We start from the raw sequence: 23,826 nt of genomic DNA, 5'->3' as shown, positions 1-23,826 counted from the left end.
AGGCTCTTCTACAATAGAATTCAAAAATTTGAATGTTTTAGTATTAATATAGCACACCTTGAAATTGGACTTTGACCTCAGCAGCCATCTCTTGATATTAATGCCTTCACTAATGATGCCACCGGCAAGGTTGTTGATGTCCTGATGGAGTCACTAACTTGAGGAGGTAATTTATGTGCAATAACAAGAGATCTAAGATTGGGTTAAAATTACACATTATTAAGGCCACTAGGCGTAATGGAACCAGGAAGAAAGGAGAAAAACTAGGTATTAAGGATTGCAGAAGTCCAGTATAAAGAGGTATAAAGGTGTCAGGCACAAGTCAAGGGATGCAGCAAATGAGCATAATGTAATGAAAATACCTATGCCGCGGGGCCTCCCACGGCATGTTGCTCTAGGGCGTGCCTCTTAAAGGCGCAGGCACGCTGGCGTGGTTGCACCAGCATGTTTTGGCGCAAATTTTGAATAATATTTAAGGGGCATTCAGTGTACAGCCCTTTGCCCGTGATAGAACTTTGTTCTTGTGGTTTCCTGAGCCTTGAGCGTCTGTTTTGTATTCTGATCTGATTATCCGTGTTTGACCCAGCCTGCTTTTTGACAATCCGACAATCTGTATCCTGACCTTTGCCTGCCTACGACAACTCTCCTGCTTAACCCCTCGATTGATCACCCAGTTTGACCCTTTGCCTGCCTGACGATTCTTGCTATCTGCCTGCCTCGACCCAGTCTGCCTGACTCAATTCTGTCTAATCCTTTTGTACCGTGACCTTTGACCCAAAAGACTCTGCTAACAGCCGTGCCCCTTTGCCAGCCAGAACATCTCGCCTTGTACCTCTCGTTAAATCCAGGTGGCACCCAAGTAAGCTGAGGGCTCCTCCTGAAGCCCAAAGGTGGTCACACTACTGGTGAAGCCGAGCAGAGACCAAGGTACTTGCCACTTGTTCTGTTATTGGGTGCCGGTCGTGACACATAACCAGGAATAAAGTCAATATACCAGATTGTCAAAAAGATCAAGACCAAAACTCAGAAATATGAAACCAACAACTAGGGACTGAACCAGTTGACAAGGATTGGCTTCTAAATGTAATTTGTAATGTATGTGCTGTATCCTCGTCTCACTGAAGTTATTATGCAACAACAGAGGACTATGGCATTAGCACATGAATCAGGTGAACTTAAGTGCACCCTAAGAAGGCTACAGGAAACAAATACACCAAACAGAGTACTTGTACAGGTGGAGGAGGGTTGTCTATGAGTAACATGCTCCAGAAAGATCTCATTAAAAAAAAGAACTGATGGCTATTGACCTGTGCTGGTGGCCACTAGTCTTACAATGGGCCTATGGTCAACATAATCCATGTTTATAATCCATGTCAGCTCTTAGATTTAGCATTGTCACACATTATAGATTATGTAGTGCAAGCAGATAAATACTTATAGAGGAGTGGATTTAGGATTGATTTGAGGGCTCATTTAAATCTTAAAAAGTTTTGTAGTATTGGTCTCCAATATATGAAAAAGCCTTAACCACCCAGAATTCTTTTCCCTTCCCTAAATGACTCAGAAGACTACAGAAGGTTCACTGTTGAGATGTCACAACTTCCAGAAGATAATTACAATAAAGAAAGTCCACCATGGCATTTTATGTTTTATAATCTCTTTCCTGTATTACCTAATGTTAATGGAGAACAAGAAGAGTACAACTGCAAATGTTATATTTAATATACCAAACTAACTTTACTTTACTGAGGTTCAACAGCCCTATCTCAGTAATAATCCAGGCCTTCAAATCTGTCCACAGGAACTCCCCATCTTGGATCTTGTTAGGTCCTCTTTTATATGCCATTGGTACCTCATATGCTCAGTGTGCTATGGGCAGCTGCTGAGAAGCCAAGTTCAAAAGTGAGGCTACATCTGCCATACATGCTATGGGACTGATTATAATAGTGATGGGCTAATTTATTCACCAGGAGCGAATTCGTGGAGAATTTCCACATTTTGGCGCCGAATAAATTTGTGAAATTGCCTCGAAAATTCACAATAATACTGACGTCGGGCGAGAATTGTGACGCCATCGAAAATTTAACGCGCACCAATTGACTTTAAAGTGGACCCGTCACCCAGACATAAAAATCTGTATAATAAAAGTCCTTCTTAAATTAAATATGAAATCCAATTTCTTTTTTTTATTAAAGCATTCATAGCTGTTGTAAACTTATTTAAAAATATCAGCTGTCAATCAAGTATTGCCTACCCCGCAATTACTTTCACTTTCCTTTCAGCACTTCCTAGATGTCGCCAGTCTCTCCCCACATTCCCCCAGCTCCCTTAACGATTTAATTGTGTAACCAGGACATGGGGATGGACATCAGGTCCCCCATTCTGGTGCACAAACAAGATTCTGAGATGATACAAGACTTGTCTTAATAACAGTGTCCACAAAATGGCTCCTGCCTGCTTGTTATAATTATGAGTCCCCAGACTGATGGAAACAAGATTCAAATAATTTATACAGTGTAATTAAAGTTCATTTTGCTTGACTAACATGATAAAATTTTGGATCATTTTGTTTGGGTGACGGGTCCCCTTTAATACAATTGGATAAAATAGGCACGCGTCGATTTTGACACCCGTGAAATTGAAGTGGGCATCAAAACTTTCGCAGATTCGCGAGTTTTGCTGGAAATTCGCTCATTTTTTCACGAACCGAAGCAGGACAAATTCGCCCATCACTAATTATGAATTAATTCTGATACTGTAATTGATGTAATTTGGTTGGCCCCTTAGCTCAGGAAATAACAGGATCCCAGAAACTAGATGAAGAAGATGGGAAACTATTAGGGGTATATTCAGAGGCACAGATCTTCTCTGCTAAAGTCTGGTGGCCTTGGGCTGGTAAGAAGCCCCAAAACATGAGGTACATCATTTCTAGACTAATTCTTTCTTCAGTTCTTTTTTTTAAAACATTACACAGAAGCTGAAACTCATTTAGTTGACATCCCTAAGCCTGGTGTCAATATTTTATTGGAGCACAGTCCAAAGACACAAAGAACATTGTGCAAAAAGAGGATTCTCTTCAATAGGAAAGAGATAAGAGTACACTGACAATTACCTCCCCAGAGAGAGGACAAGAGAAGAACAGCCGTCCCAATCGCTGGGGTTTCACAGCCCTCCAAGTGGCAACCTCGATTCCTTTGTCGGCGTCCAGTGTGTGTTTATTGACTCAACAGAACCAAGTTTGGATTAATGGCCACAGGGACCAAAAGCTTCTCTGTCCTTCTGTCCTTGCCATTTGAATGACCTTGTTGGTTTGAGGTTTTCTGGGAGGGAGTGAAGAGACGTAAGTTTAGTATTCTTCTGATGGCAACGTCTTCCTGCCAGTGCAAAGCAATAATATTTAATGCTACCCTTATTACCTATTCAGCTGCATAGATAGCTGCTATGGATTATCCAGGCTTAGGACTGTAGGATATAGAAATCGAAAGAACTCTACACTCTTTTAAATGAGATATTTTTTATTTAAAGGGGAAATGTGCCCCTTTTGATTTTCAGATGGATTATTGTCATTTATTTTTCCTTACGTAGATAGCCACCCAGTGGAATCAATCATAATTCTGTCCAATACTAGTGCTGATCTGAGTATTTAAAAAACATAAACTCTTATTGTGTGCAACAGAGCACTCCATTTAATTGTGAATAAATTGTGCTTTATTTAATCTATATACATTTCGGCCCCCGTTCGGACCTTTCTCCTTGCACCCACGAATATTTATAATCTGGTAAGGGTGCATACACTGGACTTTAAGGGGCATATTTATCAAGGGTCGAATTTCGAATTGAAAAAACTTCGAAATTCGAATTCAAAAAAACCAACCGAAATCAGGTCGAAGGTTTTTTTTGGTTGAATAGGTCTGTTTTCGATCGAATAGGTCTGTATTTGGTCGAATTCTAAACGAAGGAATAGCGCATTCGATCAAATTCGATTCAAAGTTTTTTCCAAAGAAAACTTTGATTTTTCAAAGTCCACCAATTGACTCCAAATAGGTTCTAGGAGGTTCCCCATAGGCTAAAACAGCAATTGGACAGGTTTTAGAAGGCGAATGGTTGAAGTCGAATTTTTAAAGAGACAGTACATGATAAATTTCGAATTTTTGAATTTATTTCAAAATCGAATCAAATTTGGACTATTCCCTAGGTGAAGTACACAAAAAATAGCTTGAAATTCGATTTTTTTCACCTTGACCTTTGATAAATCTGCCCCTAAGAGAGAGAGTGTGTGTGTGTGTGTGTATATACAATATATTGGACAAAAAGCTTTACCCTTATACTTTCTGTTGCTCACTGACCCCTTGGATGTTGCTCCCAGAGTTCTCAAAGTAGGTTCTTATTTCTGACTTCTTGACTTGGAGGCAAGTTTCGGTTGCATAAAAACCAGGTCTGCTTCTAAACAGCTTCCTATAGGCTACCAATTCACATAGGGGCTATCAAATAGCAAGTTAAAGGCCTAAATTGGCACCCCTAAGAACTTTTTTCATTCTTGTGTTACTCTCCAATATTTGAATGTAGCTCATGAAAAAAAAAAGTTTGGAGACCTCTGGTCGAAGGGAAACAATATGGCAGACCCTACTCATATGTATAAATACAAATATACAAAGAATGTTCTGCACATACAATATATATATACAATGTCTAGGTATCTCTGACTTGCTAGCAATATGTGCAGCCCTGGTAGTTTCTAGATCACAATCAGTTATAATTATATTCCTGGCCAGTGCCGCGGACGGTTAGCAATCTCATCCGAATCTCACAGCCTCTCACTTTGATCCATGCCTGAGATTCTCGGATGTTGCAAATATCTTATTTCCCCCTCTCCATACCATTTAAGACCTTCAGGCCTGGATGCCTTTGGTTTATGGGATTTTAATGCTGTCGTGTAGCTCTGTAATTACCAACTCTCCCTGCAAACAGGGACCTTTTTATTCCTTATCTAACTGTTAAAATTAAACCTCCGACATCCAATTAAAACCCCATCGCTCATTCACAACAACCAAGGGTTAAGTTAATGGCTGACCATTAAATGTTTGATGCTGTGGAGCATAAATGTGTTTGTAAAGGGATGATTTAAAAAGGGTGTAAACCTAGAAATAGCATTTTGCCAAATGAAAGAAAATATATTTCTAAGTTACTTTCCAATATATATTCATTACACTTCGTCCTTGGTTTAAAAAATATTTATACCTATAACTGCTATTGAAGGTTGTATGTGTGTGTCCATTTTTATTCTTTGCCCAGGTGGTTTTGAGTTGTGAAACATTGTAACAGAATCCAGCTGAGTAACAGGAGTATGCAAGTCTGATACTTGTTACATTGTTTCAAGAAATACAAATGGCTGTGCAGAAATGAACAGACACATACAGCTTTCAATAGCAATTCCAATTCCAATTAACTTCAAAACCAGTGAAAATGTATCATGAATGTATATTGGGAAGTTGCTCAGAGTTACATTTTCTTGCATTGAGCCACATTTTAGTTTTGGTTTTACATTCCCTTTAAGCTTATATAGAACCTTGTCACATCCTTCACACAGGAACATATTCTCCGATGTGAGAGTGTGTGTTGCACAGCCACAGTGAATGCAGATTTCTCTGAATGGGCACAATGTATGAGTTGGCACTGGCTGGGTATTGAAACGAGAAGGCCCTTTTGTGAAGTGGAATTCTGCAGAAATCAGAGTTAGACAAATACTTCAGTCCGTAGGCTGTGCAGAAATTCTTATCTACGAGAGGGAAGGTGATAAGAACCTGAAGCCGATTCCAGATCTCTGCTTACTTGGTGGCATCATTTTATAGACCACCTGGGATAACATAAATGAAATACTATACTGAATACTCAAGCTTTAATTGCACTGGTATTAACAGCAAGGATACTCATTTGAGCCGGAGACTTAGAAATGTGCAGGACGGCAAATACTTGAGAGTGTAGGCAGCTGAATTCTTCCTTTTTAACAAGCATGGGTACAATATTTTGGGGTGGAATTAGGAATGGCTCTTATGCGTACTTTTCTGAGATACTCCAAAGTCAGGATGGCATTATAACGAGTACACACCATTCCTAATAATCATAAGCAAATTAGCTAAAGGCAGAGGAGTAAACAATATATAACAAAATATAACAATAACAGTATATAACCTAATTTTTGTCTAGATTTAAGGCTCCAGTCATGGAAACTTAATTGACTTTTTGGCAGTACACACACATACAGTGGAAGAAATCAGTACAGAACTTGTAACATAGGGTATCCCAAAACCCAGAACTAACACCAAGGTCCTGGTCACGGCTCATGCTTCCACCTATAACAGCCACCTTTCGCTTCGGGAGGATCCCTCCACTACTCGGATGCCGCCACGTCTTAACGTAAGAGGACCAAAGGGAAAATTCTGAGCAGCCAAGGGAACAGAACATGTACAAGAAGGACGGGGAACCAGAAGCGTAGTCAATGGTCAGGCTGGTTCGGTACCAATCAGGCAGAGCAATACAGAATCAGGATACAGAAACGTAGTAGGGGTCACAGGCCGGGGTCATACAGCAGCAAAGTACAGAATCAGAATCCGAAGAATAGTCAGTAAATGGGCAGAGGTTGGAAAGGGCAGAGAAGTAGCAGTAGCCAGAGACAGGCAAAGGTCAAGGAACATCTAAACATACCCAGGAACTATGGAAATAGACCTACATTTATCAATGTGCATTTGGCCGCGGCCCCTTTAAATATTATTTTATTACCAATGCACGATGGCGTCAAACACAGCACTCGCGTCAAACCTGGAAGCAGTGCAGTTACGGATCGACGCGCGAGTGGAGCGGATGCGGAATCAACCCTTCCTTGAATGGGATTTATAATTTGTTTTGAGAAAGACTGAATCTATGACAGCAAAGGTATTCACTTGTACTAAGCACAATTCAGCAGGAACAGTCCCCTAAAATTGCTCATAGTCTGTACCATTAAACTATGGCAGCATAGATATTCCTCTGTTCTATGCACAATTCAGCAGGAACAGCCCCTAAGTTTTCTCATAGTCGTACAGAAAGATCCCATAAAACTATGGCAGCATAGGTATTCCCTGTACTAAGCACAATTCAGCAGGAACAGCCCCTAAGTTTGCTCATAGTCTGTACAGAGAGATCCCATAACACTATGGCAGCACCCTGTACTAAGCACAATTCAGCAGGAACAGCCGCCTACATTTATTTATAACCGGTACAGAGAGATACCATAAAACTATGACAACATAGGAATTTCAGTGCACTAAACACAATTCAGCAAGAATTATATAACCCAGTGCTCAGTAGCAACTGTCAGCCATGATCAGGAGGGCCGTAGGGAAGTAGAAGAGCAGCACTGTGCCATACTGCAGGAGCTTAGTGTTTAGCATTGCTGCCTTACATTGTGCGCATTATCATGCCAGAGATATGGTGTTCTTCTGACAGCAGTTAAACACAATGCTGCGCTGATAATATCATTTAGCAATAATAAAATGCTATCTGACTTGCAGAAGATCGTCGACGCCTCGCCACCTTTCTGATGGGTGTCGGAGGGTGGCACCGAACCGTGCCCTGTGCTTTGTATCTCACATTTCAGATCACTGACAAGTCCTGAGCTCTCTGAGCTGATAAGAAGACTAACACTGAAGGCAGTGCTGCTTATTTATTGAATAGAATATCCAATGCACAAGTTAGTAGGCTGGATCACTTACATCCTATTGTATCTAGTGGCAGATATAGATGAACTGCAATGTTGAAGAAACCTATCGTTCGTTATCATTGCTACTTTGCTGCCATCATTAAATGTGAATTCCTCCATAAATGCCCTCCATTAGTTCCCCTTAAGTGGCTTCCTCGTATCTTTACGGTATCAACGCGCCTTTCTCCAAAAACCTCCCCCCATTAGATCCCCTTTTTGTGGCTTCCTCGTATCTTTACAGTAACAAGTAAAAGTCTTACTGTTCCCTGTTTCCCCCGATACTTCCCTATCTTCTAAATATATCCTCCCTTGGTTATTCCCCGTAGCCTGTCTACAAACTGCTGTTCTTGACCTCAAAATCACTAAATTTCTTTTTTTAATTGTCTCCGGTCAAGAAACTTCCCTGTTCCTGAGACTGGATATTCACCTTTATATAACCTACTCAAAGACTAAATAAGAAGAGTAAGTTAACTTTTAGTATGTTATAGAATGGCTAATTCTAAGCAACTTTTCAATGGGCCTTTGTGTTTTCTTTTTTATAGTTTTTGAATTATTTGCCTTCTTCTTCTGACTCTTTACAGTTTTCAAATGGGGGTCACTGACCCCATCTAAAAACAAATGCTCTGTAAGGCTACAAATGTATTGTTATTGCTAATTTTCATTGCTCCTCTTTCTATTCAGGCCTCTTCTATTCATATTCCAGTCTCTTATTCAAATCGGTGCATGGTTGCTAGGGCAATTTGGACCCTAGTAGCCAGATGGCTGAAATTGCAAACTGGAGAGCTGCTGAATAACTCTAAACTCTAAACTCTAAATAACTCAAAAAACACAAATACTAAAAAATTCAAGTAAATTACAAATTGTCTCCGACTATCACTCTCTACATCTTACTAAAAGTTCATTTAAAGGGGGACCCATCACCCAAAAAAATTATTCAAATTCCTATTTTATTACATTGGTCAAGCAAAATGAACTTTAATTACACTGTATAAATTATTTGAATCTTGTTTCCATCAGTCTGGGAAGTCATAATTATAACAAGCAGGCAGGAGCCATTTTGTGGACACTGTTATTAAGACAAGTCTTGTATCATCTCAGAATCTTGTTTGTGCACCAGAATGGGGGACCTGATGTCCATCCCCATGTCCTGGTTACACAATTAAATGGTGAAGAGAACTGGGGAATGTGGGGAGAGCAGTGACCTCTAGAAAGTGCTGAATGGAAAGTGAAAGTAATTGCCTGCCCCGCCTCTATGTCTAAGGTATAGAGGAGGGGCAGACATTATTTGATTGACAGCTGAGCTTTTTACATGAGCTTAAAACAGCTATGAATTCTTTAATAAAAAATAAAAATTGGATTTCATGTTTCATTTGGAAAGGACTTTTATTATACAGCTTTTTGTGTCTGGGTGACAGGTCCACTTTAAAGGTGAAGAACCCCTTTAATGGAAATTGTCTTATGAAATTGCTGCCTCCATGAAACTAAAAACTCATTGTAAGGTGAAACAGCCCTTTTGCTTTCTCAAGGTTCTATGTAAATGCCATATTAACCGTACAGATGATATAGATGCTAAAGGCCCCCATACATGGGCCGATAAAAGATGCTGATAGGCCGAGTCGGCAGTTTATTGGCCCGTGTGTTGGGGCATCTGATGGGCGTCCCCGATCGATATCTGGCTGAAAGTCGGGCAGGTTAAAAAATCCAGACGCTTCTTTTCGTTGATGTGGTCCTGCGATCCGACCACCCGTTTGACCTCCATTCTGATCCGATCATTGGGCCCTAGGGCTCACGATCGGATCAGCCTGATATCGCCCATTTCAATGTGGGCATATCGGGGAGAGATCCGCTCATTTGGCGACATCGCAAAACAAGCGTATCTCCCTGTGTATGGCCACCTTCATTCTTGCTTATTATTCTGCACACCTACAAACAATAACAGCTCGGTTCCCACATCCCTCTCACCTAATCTATATAATCATGTTTACTAAGCTCCAATTTCACAGCGATTTTACCGAATAAAAGGCAGCGTTCGCTCCAATAATGAGAAAGACGTTTCGCCTAAAGAAAGCACCAACTTTATACATTACAAACGTTCAATGGGGTTTAACGTTGTGTGTAATTGCTATGAAAGCCATGTCTGCGTTGTCTTTCTCTCCACTGCTGGTTCTGACTGCGTGGAGCATGAAAACAACGCAGCCGTAGTCAGCTCTCCAATACTTTCAGCGGCCGATGAAACGGTTTCTGGTTCTTATTTGCAGACCTTTGCGTGACCTGGCACAGCGTGGGGAATGTGAGTTTCCAGAACTCGGCAGCAAAAAACGAGATTACTGGAAAAATACAGTGAAACACAGCAGAGGATTTAAGAGAGCTGGGAATAACTCTAGAATAACATCCAGAAACACAAATGCGCTGCTGAGTTTTATTCTAAAAGACCCAGAGACTTGGCGCGGGAATGATTTTGGAGTATGGCACTTCATTCCTGGGTTTTCCAATAACAAAAAGATCTGGAGTGTTGATAAATAAAACTGAATGCATGAAACACGATGCTTCATTATGGCAGCACCACCATTAGGTACAAATAAATTGTACAGAGAAATGTTTTTTTTTTAAGGTACTGGTGGCAATGCAATAGTTCCTAGTCTATAGACTTATGCTTGAAAAAATTGGAAAATAATCTTGGGCCCCCCAGAGAGACTCACCTTTATGTTCACTTTTAGTACGTTATTGAATGACCAATTCTAAGCAACTTTTCAATTGGTCTTCATTATTTATTATGTTTAGTTTTTTTTAATTATTTGCCTTCTTCTTCTGATTCTTTTCAGCTTTCAAATGGGGGTCACTATTCAGTCCCTCTCGTATTCATATTCCAGTCTCTTATTCAAATCAGTGCCTGGTTGCTAGGAGGTATTTGGACCCTAGCAACCAGATGCTGAAACTTCAAACTGTAGAGCTGCTGAATAAAAAGCTAAATAACTCAAAAATGTCAATTAATACAAAATGGAAACTAGTTGCAAAATGTCTCAGAATATCACTCACTACATCATACTATAAGTTAATGTAAAGGTGAACAACCCCTTTAAGGACAAAGCTGAACAAGATGCAACATGGCTGAGCATTAGGAAATTCTCATGTTTTCGCCCCCCCAGCAGCAAATATAGTAAATAAAGTTCAGCATTCAGGAAAAGTAAGGCATAAGGAGCATACCTGTATCCATGCACTTCTCTGTACCCCCTACTGTAAATTATAAGGATATTACACATAACTGAGAGGTTATACAGGGAAACTCTGAGTATCACTCGTGTATTATAAGGGATAATGTACCCCCTACTGTAAATGATAAGGATATTAGAAGTCACTGAGGGGTTGTTCTGTGACCATATAAAGGCACAAGGCTGCAGGCTGAGTTATACAGGGAACTGTATCACTCATATATTATAAGGGATAATTTACCCCCTACTGTAAATGATAAGGATATTAGAAGTCACTGAGGGGTTGTTCTGTGGCCATATAAAGGCACAAGGCTGCAGGCTGAGTTATACAGGGAACTCTGAGTATCACTCATGTATTATAAGGGATAATGTACCCCCTACTGTAAATGATAAGGATATTAGAAGTTACTGAGGGGTTGTTCTGTGACCATATAAAGGCACAAGGCTGCAGGCTGAGTTATACAGGGAACTCTGAGTATCACTCATGTATTATAAGGGATAATGTACCCCCTACTGTAAATGATAAGGATATTAGAAGTCACTGAGGGGTTGTTCTGTGACCATATAAAGGCACAAGGCTGCAGGCTGAGTTATACAGGTAACTCTGAGTATCACTCATGTATTATAAGGGATAATGTACCCCCTACTGTAAATGATAAGGATATTAGAAGTCACTGAGGGGTTCTGTGACCATATAAAGGCACAAGGCTGCAGGCTGAGTTACACAGGGAACTCTGAGTATCACTCATGTATTATAAGGGATAATGTACCCCCTACTGTAAATGATAAGGATATTAGAAGTCACTGAGGGGTTGTTCTGTGACCATATAAAGGCACAAGGCTGCAGGCTGAGTTATACAGGGAACTCTGAGTATCACTCATGTATTATAAGGGATAATGCTCTATCATCCTGTTTTTCCAGGCCCCCCTACATTTTCTCCAGAGATCTCTGATACTGTTTCCCCTGAATGATGTCTCTTAGTTAGCAGGCTCCTCTCTCTGCATCCCAAACAGGTTTTCCTGCGGCACAAAAGATTCACTTTGCACGTTGCTCTATGAATCTGGAAACAGTATGTGTCTGCCTATAAATAGATTGCAATAAACATTCTCACATACAGTCGGTGCTGAGCCTCAAACGGAGCCGCTGGCTACAGATTCATCTGGCAGAGCGCGGCGCCTTCCCAATCCGCATGGTTTTCACTTAGCATCTATCAATAATATGTAAAATACAATTTGCAGGAAAGCTTGTATCCAATCTTGTTGTGAGTTGTACAGCCTGCTGCAGACCCAGAACCATCAACTTCTTGAAAAAAATGTACTTTTGTCGTCTGACAGATGTTTGGGTTTATGGCATGCAAGGGGTCAGCGGTTTAAATATTGGGAGTTTCATCATCTGGGAGGCTGGAGGAACTGAGGTTGGACTCTCCATGCATGGGGAGGAGGGCATGGATGGTCTGGTTACAGAAGAGATTGTAAGTGTCTAGTTATGGCAATGGATATGGTGCACTTGGGTAGAAGCATGGTGATCAAAATTCCCTTTTAGGCACATGGAATGGGCTCTTTCTTTTCTTTTCTCGCTGGTGTTTCTGAGCCACCCCCCAACTGACATTGCCAGTGTTTGTCATTAGTTTAACTACCGATGGAGAAGGGTGGTCTCACCCCCACTATGGTACCTGAGAGCACCGTGGTGGCTTTGGACCTTCTGCTGTGGCTCAAGGATGGTAGGTCAGGTCACTGTGCAGCAGGGCTTTCTATAACACACTCCTGGGAATGATAATGTAAATATAACTGACACACCAATGTGCTTACTCTGAGAACATGGATGGAAGGCAACCCTAGAACATAATTTCCAGGATTGCCATGCGTCCATGTGCCCAATGCAGGCTGAGTGGGCCCATTGAGCACTATTATTCTTCCATGAGTGGAATGTGTCTGATTACAAATGAGCCCTAATACCCACTACCAGGGCCGCCATCAGGGGGGAAACAAATGAATGGAGGGCACACCAATCAGAATAAAGTTTTAAAGGATTAGGGAGGTGCAAGAAAAGTCCGCCATCAGGGGGGCACAGGGGGTACTGTTGTACCTGGCTCGGGCCTAATGGGGGACCCGGCTGTGCTGCACTTTTTGAAATAGCCGGGCCCGCCGTTGAAACCGTGCCGCACCTACCAAAGTCCCGAACCTCGAAAGAACTGAAGTCACAAAGAGCTGAAGTCCCAGGGAGTCGAAGTCCCGAACAGCCAAAGAGCCAAAGTCTGAAGAGCCAAAGTCTCGAAGAGCCAAAGTCCTGAAGAGCCTAAGTTCTGAAGGGCCGAAGTCTCGAAGAGCCAAAGTCCCGTAGACCAAAGTCCCGAAGAGCCTAAGTCCCGAAGAGCCTAAGTCCCGAAGAGCCAAAGTCCCGAAGAGACGAAGTCCCAAAGAGCCAAAGTCCTGAAGCCGCAAAAAGACCTGAAGCCACAAAAGGAACCAAAGTTGAAGTCCTTAAGCCGTAAAAAAAAACCTGAAGCAATGAAAGGAGCTGAAGTTGAAGTCCTGAAGCTACGAGTTTAGTTCTACTGAACACCAATTTTTATTTTATTAAATCCCTGGCCACTAATGTATTATTTTAATACTCTGTAGGCCCCTGCCACCAATTTTTTTTTTTTTTTAAATATTCTCTGGGGCCCCAATGTTTCTTTTTAATTTGTAAAGGGGCCCTGGCGCCAATGTTTTTTTAAAAAATACTTCTATGGGGGGCCCTGGTGCCAATGTTTTTTTTTATGGGAGGGCCCTGGCATCAACCACTATTTTAGATTTGGCCGAATCCTTCGAAAAAGATTTGGCCGAATACAGAACGGAATCAGGATCCTCATTTGCATGTGCAAATTAGGGGTGGGAAAAGGAAAACACTGATAGGCTGTGCAAAAAAACTATATCTAATATAGTTAGTTAGGCAAAAATGTAATGTATAAAGGCTGGAGTGACTGGATATGTAACATAATAGCCAGAACACTACTTCCTGCTTTTCAGCTCTCTAACTCTGAGTTAGTCAGTGACTATAAGGGGGGCCACATGGGACATATCTGTTCAGTGAGTGAACCATGTGGCCCCCCTTCAAGTCTCCGATTGGTTACTGCCTGGTAACCAGGATAACCAGTCAGTGTAAACAAAGAGAGCTGAAAAGCAGGAAGTAGTGTTCTAACATTTTTTATTTTGCACAGTCTATCTATTTACCCAGTTTTTATTTTTACACTGAACAATTCCTTTAAAAAATTATTCCTTTTTCTCTTTAATAATAAAATAGTACCTTGTACATGATCCCGAGGCAATCCAATGCTATTGGGGTTCATTGATATTTAAAGGATTGTTTAGTAGACTTCAAGCATGGAGATCCAAATTACAGATTAACCCAGGTCCTGAGCGTTCTGGATAACAGGTCCCACACCCGTACAGGAGTTCATGAACTGAATGAACCGTCAAGGGGGAAAATAACTGAACTTCATTCACAAACTAACCTTTCTGCTTCTTATCCCACAATAGCCCCTGTTATTTCGCCAAAGAGTAGACACTCGGGGGCAAATTCACTAAAGGACGAAGCGCCTAACGCTAGCGTTAATTCGCTAGCGTAGCACATTTTCGTTAATTTGCCGATTCACTAACGGACACTGGCGTAAATTCGCTAGTGTTACTTCGCACCCTTACGCCTGGCGAATTTGCGCAATGGACGTAACTACGCAAATTCACTGGCGCGCGAATTTTTCTGAACGCTACCTTTTACGCCAGACTTCCTTCGCCACCTCAGACCAGGCGAAGTGCAATAGAGTAGATAGGGATTGCTTCAAAAAAAGTTGAAATGTTTTTGAAGTCCCAAAAAACGCTGGCGTTTTTTTATGGGTGATAGGCTGAAAAAGATCGAAATTTTTTTTGGGGCTCCCCTCCTTCCCCCCTACATTTCCTAACTCATGGCACCTTAACTATACAGTGGGCACATGTGTAGGGCAAAAAAAACATTTTATTTGATGATTTGAAGGTTTCCCAGGCTTCTGTAGTGATTCTACGTATTCCTCCATTGTAAATAGGGATGCACCGAATCCAGGATTCGGTTCATGATTCGGCCAGGATTCGGCCTTTTTCAGCAGGATTCGGATTCGGCCGAATCCTTCTGTACGGCCGAACCGAATCCGAATCCTAATTTGCATATGCAAATTAGGGTCGGGGAGGGAAATTGCGTGACTTTTTGTCAGAAAACAAGGAAGTAAAAAATGTTTTCCCCTTCCCACCCCTAATTGCATATGCAAATTAGGGTTCGGATTCGGTTCGGTATTCGGCCGAATCCTTCGTGAAGGATTCGGGGGTTGGGCCGAATCCAAAAAAGTGGATTCGGTGCATCCCTAATTGTAAATTCAATTTGGCGCTGTATGCATATTAAGCATCGCTGGCGTAACTTCGCTTTGCCTGGCGCATTAACGCTAGTGCAGCTTCGCAACCTTTCGTTTCCCCTGAGAGCAACTTCGGATTTTAGTGAATTAGCGTAGCACTGGCGAAAATTCACCTGGCGAAGTGCGGTGAAGCAACTACGAATCTTAGTGAATTTGCCCCACGGCCTCTGCTAAAAAGGGTTAATAGTCCATAGGAAAGACAGAACCTGGCAGCCATAGGACACAACAGTTACTGCTCCTTTCTGCTAAATCCATTGCCTGTTTGAACTAACCCCCTCATTTCCCAGCCTGCTCACCTTCCAAGAAAACTTGGTTCTACTCAAACAGATCCCCCTCCACCCGCCTTCCCCTTTCGCTCTCAGGTTTGGAGGGGGACTACGTTCGCCCCTCGGTGACACAGCTGTTCAATTATTGCAGTTCCTCCTCAGCAATTCCCCGCAGTGTTTGCTCTGCAGAACAATATATAAATTTACTGCACAGGGCTCCTGAGTCGCAGAAAGCCTGAGAGAGAGGCTGTGGTTAAAGAGGAAGGAACAAAAGTACCTCTCGCCTTCCCCGGAACCCCAACGGGTGTATCCATCAGCTGACTTTGTTTGCTGTCAAGGGAGCAGCAAAGCAGAAACCTGCATGTGTCTGAAATGCTGCGGAAGTGTATAGATTTGCCAAAGCGTTTTACAGGTGCCCCCTTCCCAGCATGCACCTGAGTCATATATGAAAACCGACTGGGTGGTAAAGAAGGACAAAGTATAAACCACCCCCTACATAAATACATGAGTGAGAAAAATTGTCAAGTGTGCGTAGTTGACATCTAGGGTCATAGTTATAAATTCATCAACGTCTATCTACCATGCTGATATGGCTCACTTTCTATCAGCCTCTGACATTAGCATTTTGTGATCATATTTCTCTTGGTAAACTTGGGTTGAGAAACTCTGTGACTGCTTCTCTTCAAGGAAACTTTGGGTCATTCAAGAACGTAAGTGCAGTTTGCAAAGCGAAGTTCCGATGAGAATTCCTTTGTAGCTTGGGCTACTTTTTAAGTTTCATCCACTACAATTGCACCCAATGTGGCAAAACAAACACAATTGAGATTACATTTGGATGCAAATGGGGTGGAAATTGCCTTTAGCATTTTCAAAGCAGGAGTTGTCTCATTTCGGGAACCATCATCCAATTCACAGGTTTGGTTCATTTAATATCCTCAATAACATGCTAGTGCCTTTTTCATGTATAATATCCCAGGATTTATAACAGTACAATGCAGAGACAATTTCATGTACAACAACTGTAGAACACATAGGATGCAGTTTCACTTTCATATGCAATGCCCCAGAACACACAGCAGATAAATACAGTGCCAATTCCATGTATAATATCCCAGAACACACAGCAGATAAATACAGTGCCAATTCCATGTATAATGAACACACAGCAGATATACATGCCAATTCCATGTATAATACCCCAGAACACACAGCAGATAAATCAGGGCAATTCCATGTATAAATACCCCAGAAGCACACAGCAGATAATACAGGGCCATTCCATGTATTATACCAGGCAGAACACACACAGATAAATACAGGAATTCCATGTATAATACCCCAGAACACACGAGCAGGATAAGGTCACGATGCCATTCATGTTTAAAATGGCAACGCAGGAAAACAGCAGTCACTAAATACATAGGGCCAATTCCATGTATATACCGACATCACTCCAGTGGATACAACACCACGCACAGCATAATAATTAACAGGGCCATATTCCCGTGTTAATACCCCAAGTACACTCGATCTCAGGCAGATAATAAAGGACATACGAGAGTGTGCGAGTGTGTATAATACCCAGAAACACACAGCAGGATATAATACCCAGTGCGCGAATTCCGTGATATTAATCAATCCACCGAACAGCACAAGGGCAGATAGATACAGTGGTTCTAAGTCGCAATGTAGCAGAGTTCATTCAGAGATACCCAGGGCAACGCGACCACACCAGCAGCATAAACACTCAGTGGTTCAATTCCATGTAAAGATACCCCAGCAACACACAGCAGAATAAATACACGCTGTCAATCTCTCATGGTGAATATACGGGCCCTCCACTATCGAGGACACAGCACACGCCAGATAAATACACTGAGGCCTGTCAATTCCATGTATCACATACCAGAAACACAGCAGATAAATACAGGACTAATCCGCTCCATGTATATGTAACCCAGAACCCACAGCAGGTAGATCAAGATACAGCAATCACTGTGCGGCATAATCTACATGTATAACCCCCCTAATACCAGAACACACGCGCAGGATTAAAATGAGCAGGGCAATTCCATGTATAATACCCCAGAATCCACGATGGCAGCGATAATATAAGTGCCACTTCCATTTATAATCGTACCAGACCAGCACAAGTTTGTGATAATTAATATACAGTGCCAAGTCATGTATACTTATACCCTTCGAATCACAGCAGGATTGCAATGTACTTACTGTGGCCAATTCGTATGTATAATATACCGGCAGAACACACAGCAGAATAGAAAATAAGTGTCATATTCCATGATGAATAAATACTCGAGGGGAGCGGGCCAGAACACACAGCAGACTCAGTACTAGTGTCAAATTCTGACATGTATAAATTGTTGATATACCCTCGTGCTGGCTCGGCGAGCCAGAATAACTAGCAGGCAACAAACTCAGGTGTCTAATTGCATGTATTAATGACTGGCATACATTATCATGAACCCACAGCAGGATATAAAGTGCCCAATTCCCATGTATAATACCCCAGAACACACAGCAGATAAATTAACAGTGCCAATTCCATGGTAATAAATACCCCAGAACACACAGCAGATATAATATCAGTGGTCCAATTCCATGTATAATACCGCCAGAACCACAGCAGGTAAATACAGTGGCCAATTCCATGTAGTAATCCCAGACACACAGCAGATAAATAAGTTGCCAATTCCATGTATAATACCCAGAACCGCATCAGTCAGGATATTTTGTAAATACCATGTGCCTATATTGCGTCACATGTATATTTTATCTTGTTTACGCAGAACACACAGCAGCCGCGATAAATACAGTGCCAATTACGTAGAGATAATTAGCTTTGCGCAGATTCTTCAGCAGGATAGACGGTGCACAGTTGTCATTCCATGGTATATGGTATACCCCACGAAACACACAAAGCAGGATAAGTTTTGCAGTGTGTGCATATTCCATGTATAATATATAATACGCCCAGAATACAACAGTGGGATAAATACAGGGCAAGTTCCATGGTATAATATATACCCAGGAACACACAGCAGATAAATTACTGCCAGAGCGCTAAGTCATGGTAATTAATTTGGCACCTCGCAGAAAATACAGCAGATACTATAGCCAGATCGGTCAAGTCCATGTATAATTACCACAGAACACACAGCAGGTATGAAATAAAGTGTAAATTTCATGTATATATTGCATAAGCATTCTACGCAGAGATCAGAACACAGCAGGAATATAAATTACAGCTCGTCTATTGCATCGATGCTACTCACTACAGAGTGTTATACACAGCAGAAATTAAGTTGATAAGTGCCAATTTCCGCTGTAATATTGATACCAGAACACACCAGCAGATAAATACAGTGCAATTTCCATGTATTAGAGCGATTATCATTGCATCTCTCTCGGAGAAAACACAACAGGATACAGATCATCAAGTTTGCCAATGTTTCCATAATGGTATTAATGTATCCTCCAGAACAGCAACAGCTCATAGATAAATACAGTGCCAATTCCATGTATAGCCACAATAGCTAAATTAGGCAATCCAGAACACACACACGCAAGTAAAAAATAAATTACAAGGGCTCACACATTCCATGTATAATACCGCCAGAAAACACACAACTGTTCTTGGTGGGCATAAATACAGTGCCAATTCCAAGCACATGGTATTAAAGAGATAGCCCAGAGAATAACACAAGCGAATTAATATACAGTGCCGCAATATTCAGCGAATGCTAGAATACCGATGCCAGAACAAATTCATCTCAGCAGTATGCAAATAAGAGTGATCAATTTCAAATGTATAATACCCAAAACTCTCATTGACACACAGCAGGGTATTCTTATAATGTTCTACAGAGAGCCAAGTGGCGCCGGACTGTAATATTCTTATACCTGATGTAAGAGCTTAACAGCAGATAAATAACAAGTGCCAAAATTCCAGAATGCTATATATCCCAAGAACACACAGCAGATAAATAAACAGTGCCATTCTGTATATACCTCCAGGGAACTCAGAACACACAGCAGATAAAATAGCATGTGCGCACAATTTTCGCACATGTTAGTATATTACCAGAATTTGAAAAACCAGAAAATCTACACAGAAGGATAAAATACAGTGAACCAATTCCATGTTATAGATATCGAATATTGAACCAGGAACACACAAGCAGGATAAATTACAGGGCCAATTCCATGTATAATACCCAGAACACCAGCAGATAAATCCAGTGCAATTGCAATGTATAATACCCCCAGAACACACAGCAGGATAATCAGGGCCAATTCAATGTTAATACCAGAACACACAGCAGATAATAAGTGAATTCCATGTATAATTACCCCAGAACACACAGCAGGTATTAAATACAGGCCAATTCCATGTATAATACCAGACACACAGCAGATAATACAGGGCATTCCATGTAATAATACCCCAGAACACACAGCAGATAAATACCGTGAATTCATGTTAAATACCCCAGAAAACACAGCAGATAAATACATGTGCTAATTCCCATGTATAATACCCCAGAACACACAGCAGATAAATACAGTGTCAACTTCCATGTTAATACCCCAGAACACAGCAGGATAATACAGTGTAATTCATGTATAATACCCCAGAACACACAGCAGGATAAATACAGTGTCAATTCCATGTATGATGACCCAGAATATCCCCATCTTGTTCTTTGTAGGAAATTTGTTGATGAGCCGTTATTAAAATGCTCACTGCTGTAATTATAAAATAGGGTAATAAATGATAGTGTTTGAATCATGTATGTTATAAAATTGTACCTGAGCAGATATCTAATGTGAATGAGGGATTCGTGTGCTCATGAAATGAACTTCGCTGTATCTTATTGTCATCCTTGGGATAAAGTGTGCTACACAGTGACTGGAATTGTAAACATTGAGCGCCAACAGCTTCTGTACCAAGAGTGTCTTCATAATATAACTCTGGCCACTTTATTTCCCCCACAGAGAGAAATAACACCTTTACATCATGTGCTCCCTCCTACCGCCGGGCATGCCGACCCTGTAAGCCAGGACAACCAAGGACAAGCGGTGGGTGAGAGGCAGGGGATGCTGAGTTAATGCATCTTGTAGCCAACCTGTTATTTCACAGGCTAGTATTCTCTGGCAAAGTACGACCATAAGATGTTCTATGAATAGCCTTGTAAGCATTTTAGAAAAATACACTTTTTAAGGTATAATAATAAAAAGACACTCATAGAAGAATAAAAATGTAATTAACACTGGACATGCCAGAACCCTGCCTCTAGAAACCTTTCGAAGAACCAAATGCATGAATGTCTATAACCACCTACCCAAAGTGTGATCATGATGGCTAATAAGCTCACGTGGCACCAATATTCCCTCTAATTCTCGACTACACCTAAGAGGGAACATTGTGTGGCACTTCTACAAAGAGTCCTTTAATAACCATGGGGAGCTGTAGAACTCTTTTTTCACTCAAACTTGCCTTCAGCTCCAAGAGCTTGAGGAGGATTGGTCATTGGTATTAGTTTGAAGGAGCTTCACCCTTGGTAAAGGACGTTTGTCCAGTTTACTGAGGCTTCAGCAAGGTTGACTCCATCTGGGAGGTGTCCACACAATAAAACACTGATGCTGAGAGAGAGCTGATATCTTTCTGGAAAAGTAAAAACTCAAAATAACTTGACCATTACCCTACACCTACATCATTCATTGCCTCAGTCCACCTCCTCACCAAAAATGTATACGTTTCTGTATTTGGTGGCCTAATGATGGACCTTTGGTGTCATTAGTGCTGTTTTTGCAACTGCCCCCCCACCTGCAGCCTCTGATATTTACTCTACTGTTTGGCCCCATGTCATATCACCAGCAGATTCATATCTCCACTTGTAGCTCTTGACCCTGTTTGTAGAATTGCTGACCAGCCTTTGTCCCCATAGATACCCATTCAGTCTCTGGATCTAGTTGAAGTTGCATCTTGTATGTGTCCATTCCTTCTTCCTCCCATCCCCTTCCCAATTTCAGTGCCCCCTCTGCCACTTCATTTATATACCCAACTCTTTGCCCTTTGCCTGCTTCTTTTAGGATATCCACATCCTTTCTGCCTCTTCTCTGCTCCTTACCCCTTGGTTGATGTTCTTTCACCAAATAATCAGTTCATTCATCTATCTTGATGACCTCTCAATCTCCTTCCTTCTTCTTCCCCAACGTGTGTGCTCTTTCACCAACTACTCTGTACCTTATTTTGGTGCCCTCTCAATCTCCTCCCTGCTGCTTGCCCAATGTGTGTATGTTATTTCAGCAACTACCCTGTTCATTCCTCTATCTTGGGGCCCTCTCCATCTCCTCCCTGCTTCTCCCCCAATGTGTGTGCTCTTTCTCCAGCCTTCCTGCTCATTCCTCTCATGCCCTCTCTTATTCAACCCTGCTGCTTGCCCAGTTTATGCATCTTCACTATCTTGCCTTTTCATTGTTCATCTCCAGGTACCTCTTTGGGAAAGGAGAATACTACATCCATCTAGTGAATGGTCACTAATTGCTAGTATTTATAATGAAACAGAAATCCGGATACAGCGCAGCATATACAGTTGGAAACCCTACTGACAAGCCATCATCTTAACAAAGGCACTCACTGATTAGCGTCTCCCCATCAAGCTCCTGCCTGCAAGGAACAAAATCGACCTTGTTCTTTGGAAAGTATTCCTGACTTTTTCCTCAGCCTGAAAATTCAGCTCATCTAATTGAAATCATCCTTGTGGAAATAACACCCATGAAGTGACACTGCTGTGTTGGCCATAGTCTTGCCTGTCTGGCTGGGGAAGGAGCCGGGTGCTACCTGGCTATACCTGGCCTCCGCCTCTGCTTTCTGCTCACTGTAACCACTTCTAGCACCAGTAAATTTGACTATGGGCATCTTTTGCCAATTAGTGCCTGTGCGGTGGCACCAGCCTTAGTGTTATTAGTACAACCTAATCCTGAATATGGAGCTTGCTGCCAGACATCTGATGGGAGGATTAATTTAAAGGGCAGATGATTAATGGAAAGGAAAGAGTAATTCTCTTGTGGTTACCCACATGTTGATTATGGGATTATGGGACCAAAAGAAGAGTATTGAAGGGTTAAGATGGATAGACAGGCTCAGTGCGTTGGCTTTGCTTGCAAGACACTTGGACAACATTGAAGGAAAGAAGAGAAAAAGTATCGGTAAGGGCAATGGCACTCAGGGCTTTCCCAGCATTTTGGAGGCTGGGAGATGTTATCAAGAAGCAAAATGCTAGAAATCGTCCCTGCAAGGTCACAGAACTCATGGGGGTGGGTTTTGCCTGTGAGATATGTCCCTGAGTGTAGGGGCAACTCCCAGAGTTATGAAGGCTGGAAATGCACAGGAGTAGGAGTAGTTGCCTCCCTGTCCATCTTGCCAGGCCCTGACCCACCCCATTTCCCCCTCAATGTACCCCAGTCCCTGTTCCCATGACAACCAGTTTCCCTTGACCCTATACACCTTCCCCTAGATCTGCCCAACTTTTCCCTTGTGATGTCACCACTCTTCCTCCTTCAGATACTGGCCGGATCTGCCCAACTTTTCCCTTGTGATGTCACCACTCTACCCCCTTCAGATACTGGCCGGATCTGCCGAACTTTTTCCTTGTGATGTCACCACTCTTCCCCCTTCAGATACTGGCCGGATCTGCCCAACTTTTCCCTTGTGATGTCACCACTCTACCCCCTTCAGATACTGGAGGGAGCAATATTTTAGGAAAGGATGCAGCTTTACGTGGGTAACAAAATACTATCTATTGCCCCTTGTGCCATTACATTTAGGGATGTAAGTGGGTGTGTTAGTGGAGCAATTTTTGTTTACTTCTTCCTCCAGTTCCTTTATGTTCTCATCATTAGGCCCTGGGACCATTTGCTACATAGGTTTCTTTCAGTGTATATGTATGTATATATATATATATATATACAGGTATGGGACCTGTTATCCAGAATGCTCGGGACCTGGGGTTTTCTGGATAACAGACCATTATTTTGATCTACCTTAAAGTCTACTAGAAAATCATGTAAACATTAAATAAACCCAATAGTCTGGTTTTGCCTCCAATAAGGTTTAATTATATCTTAATTGGGATCAAGTACAATGTGCTGCTTTATTATTACAGAGAAAA

The sequence above is a fragment of the Xenopus laevis genome, chromosome 8S (genome assembly GCF_017654675.1).
Source record: "Xenopus laevis strain J_2021 chromosome 8S, Xenopus_laevis_v10.1, whole genome shotgun sequence".
NCBI classification, from domain to species: Eukaryota; Metazoa; Chordata; class Amphibia; order Anura; family Pipidae; genus Xenopus; species Xenopus laevis.
Note: the sequence above shows the minus strand (reverse complement) of the source record.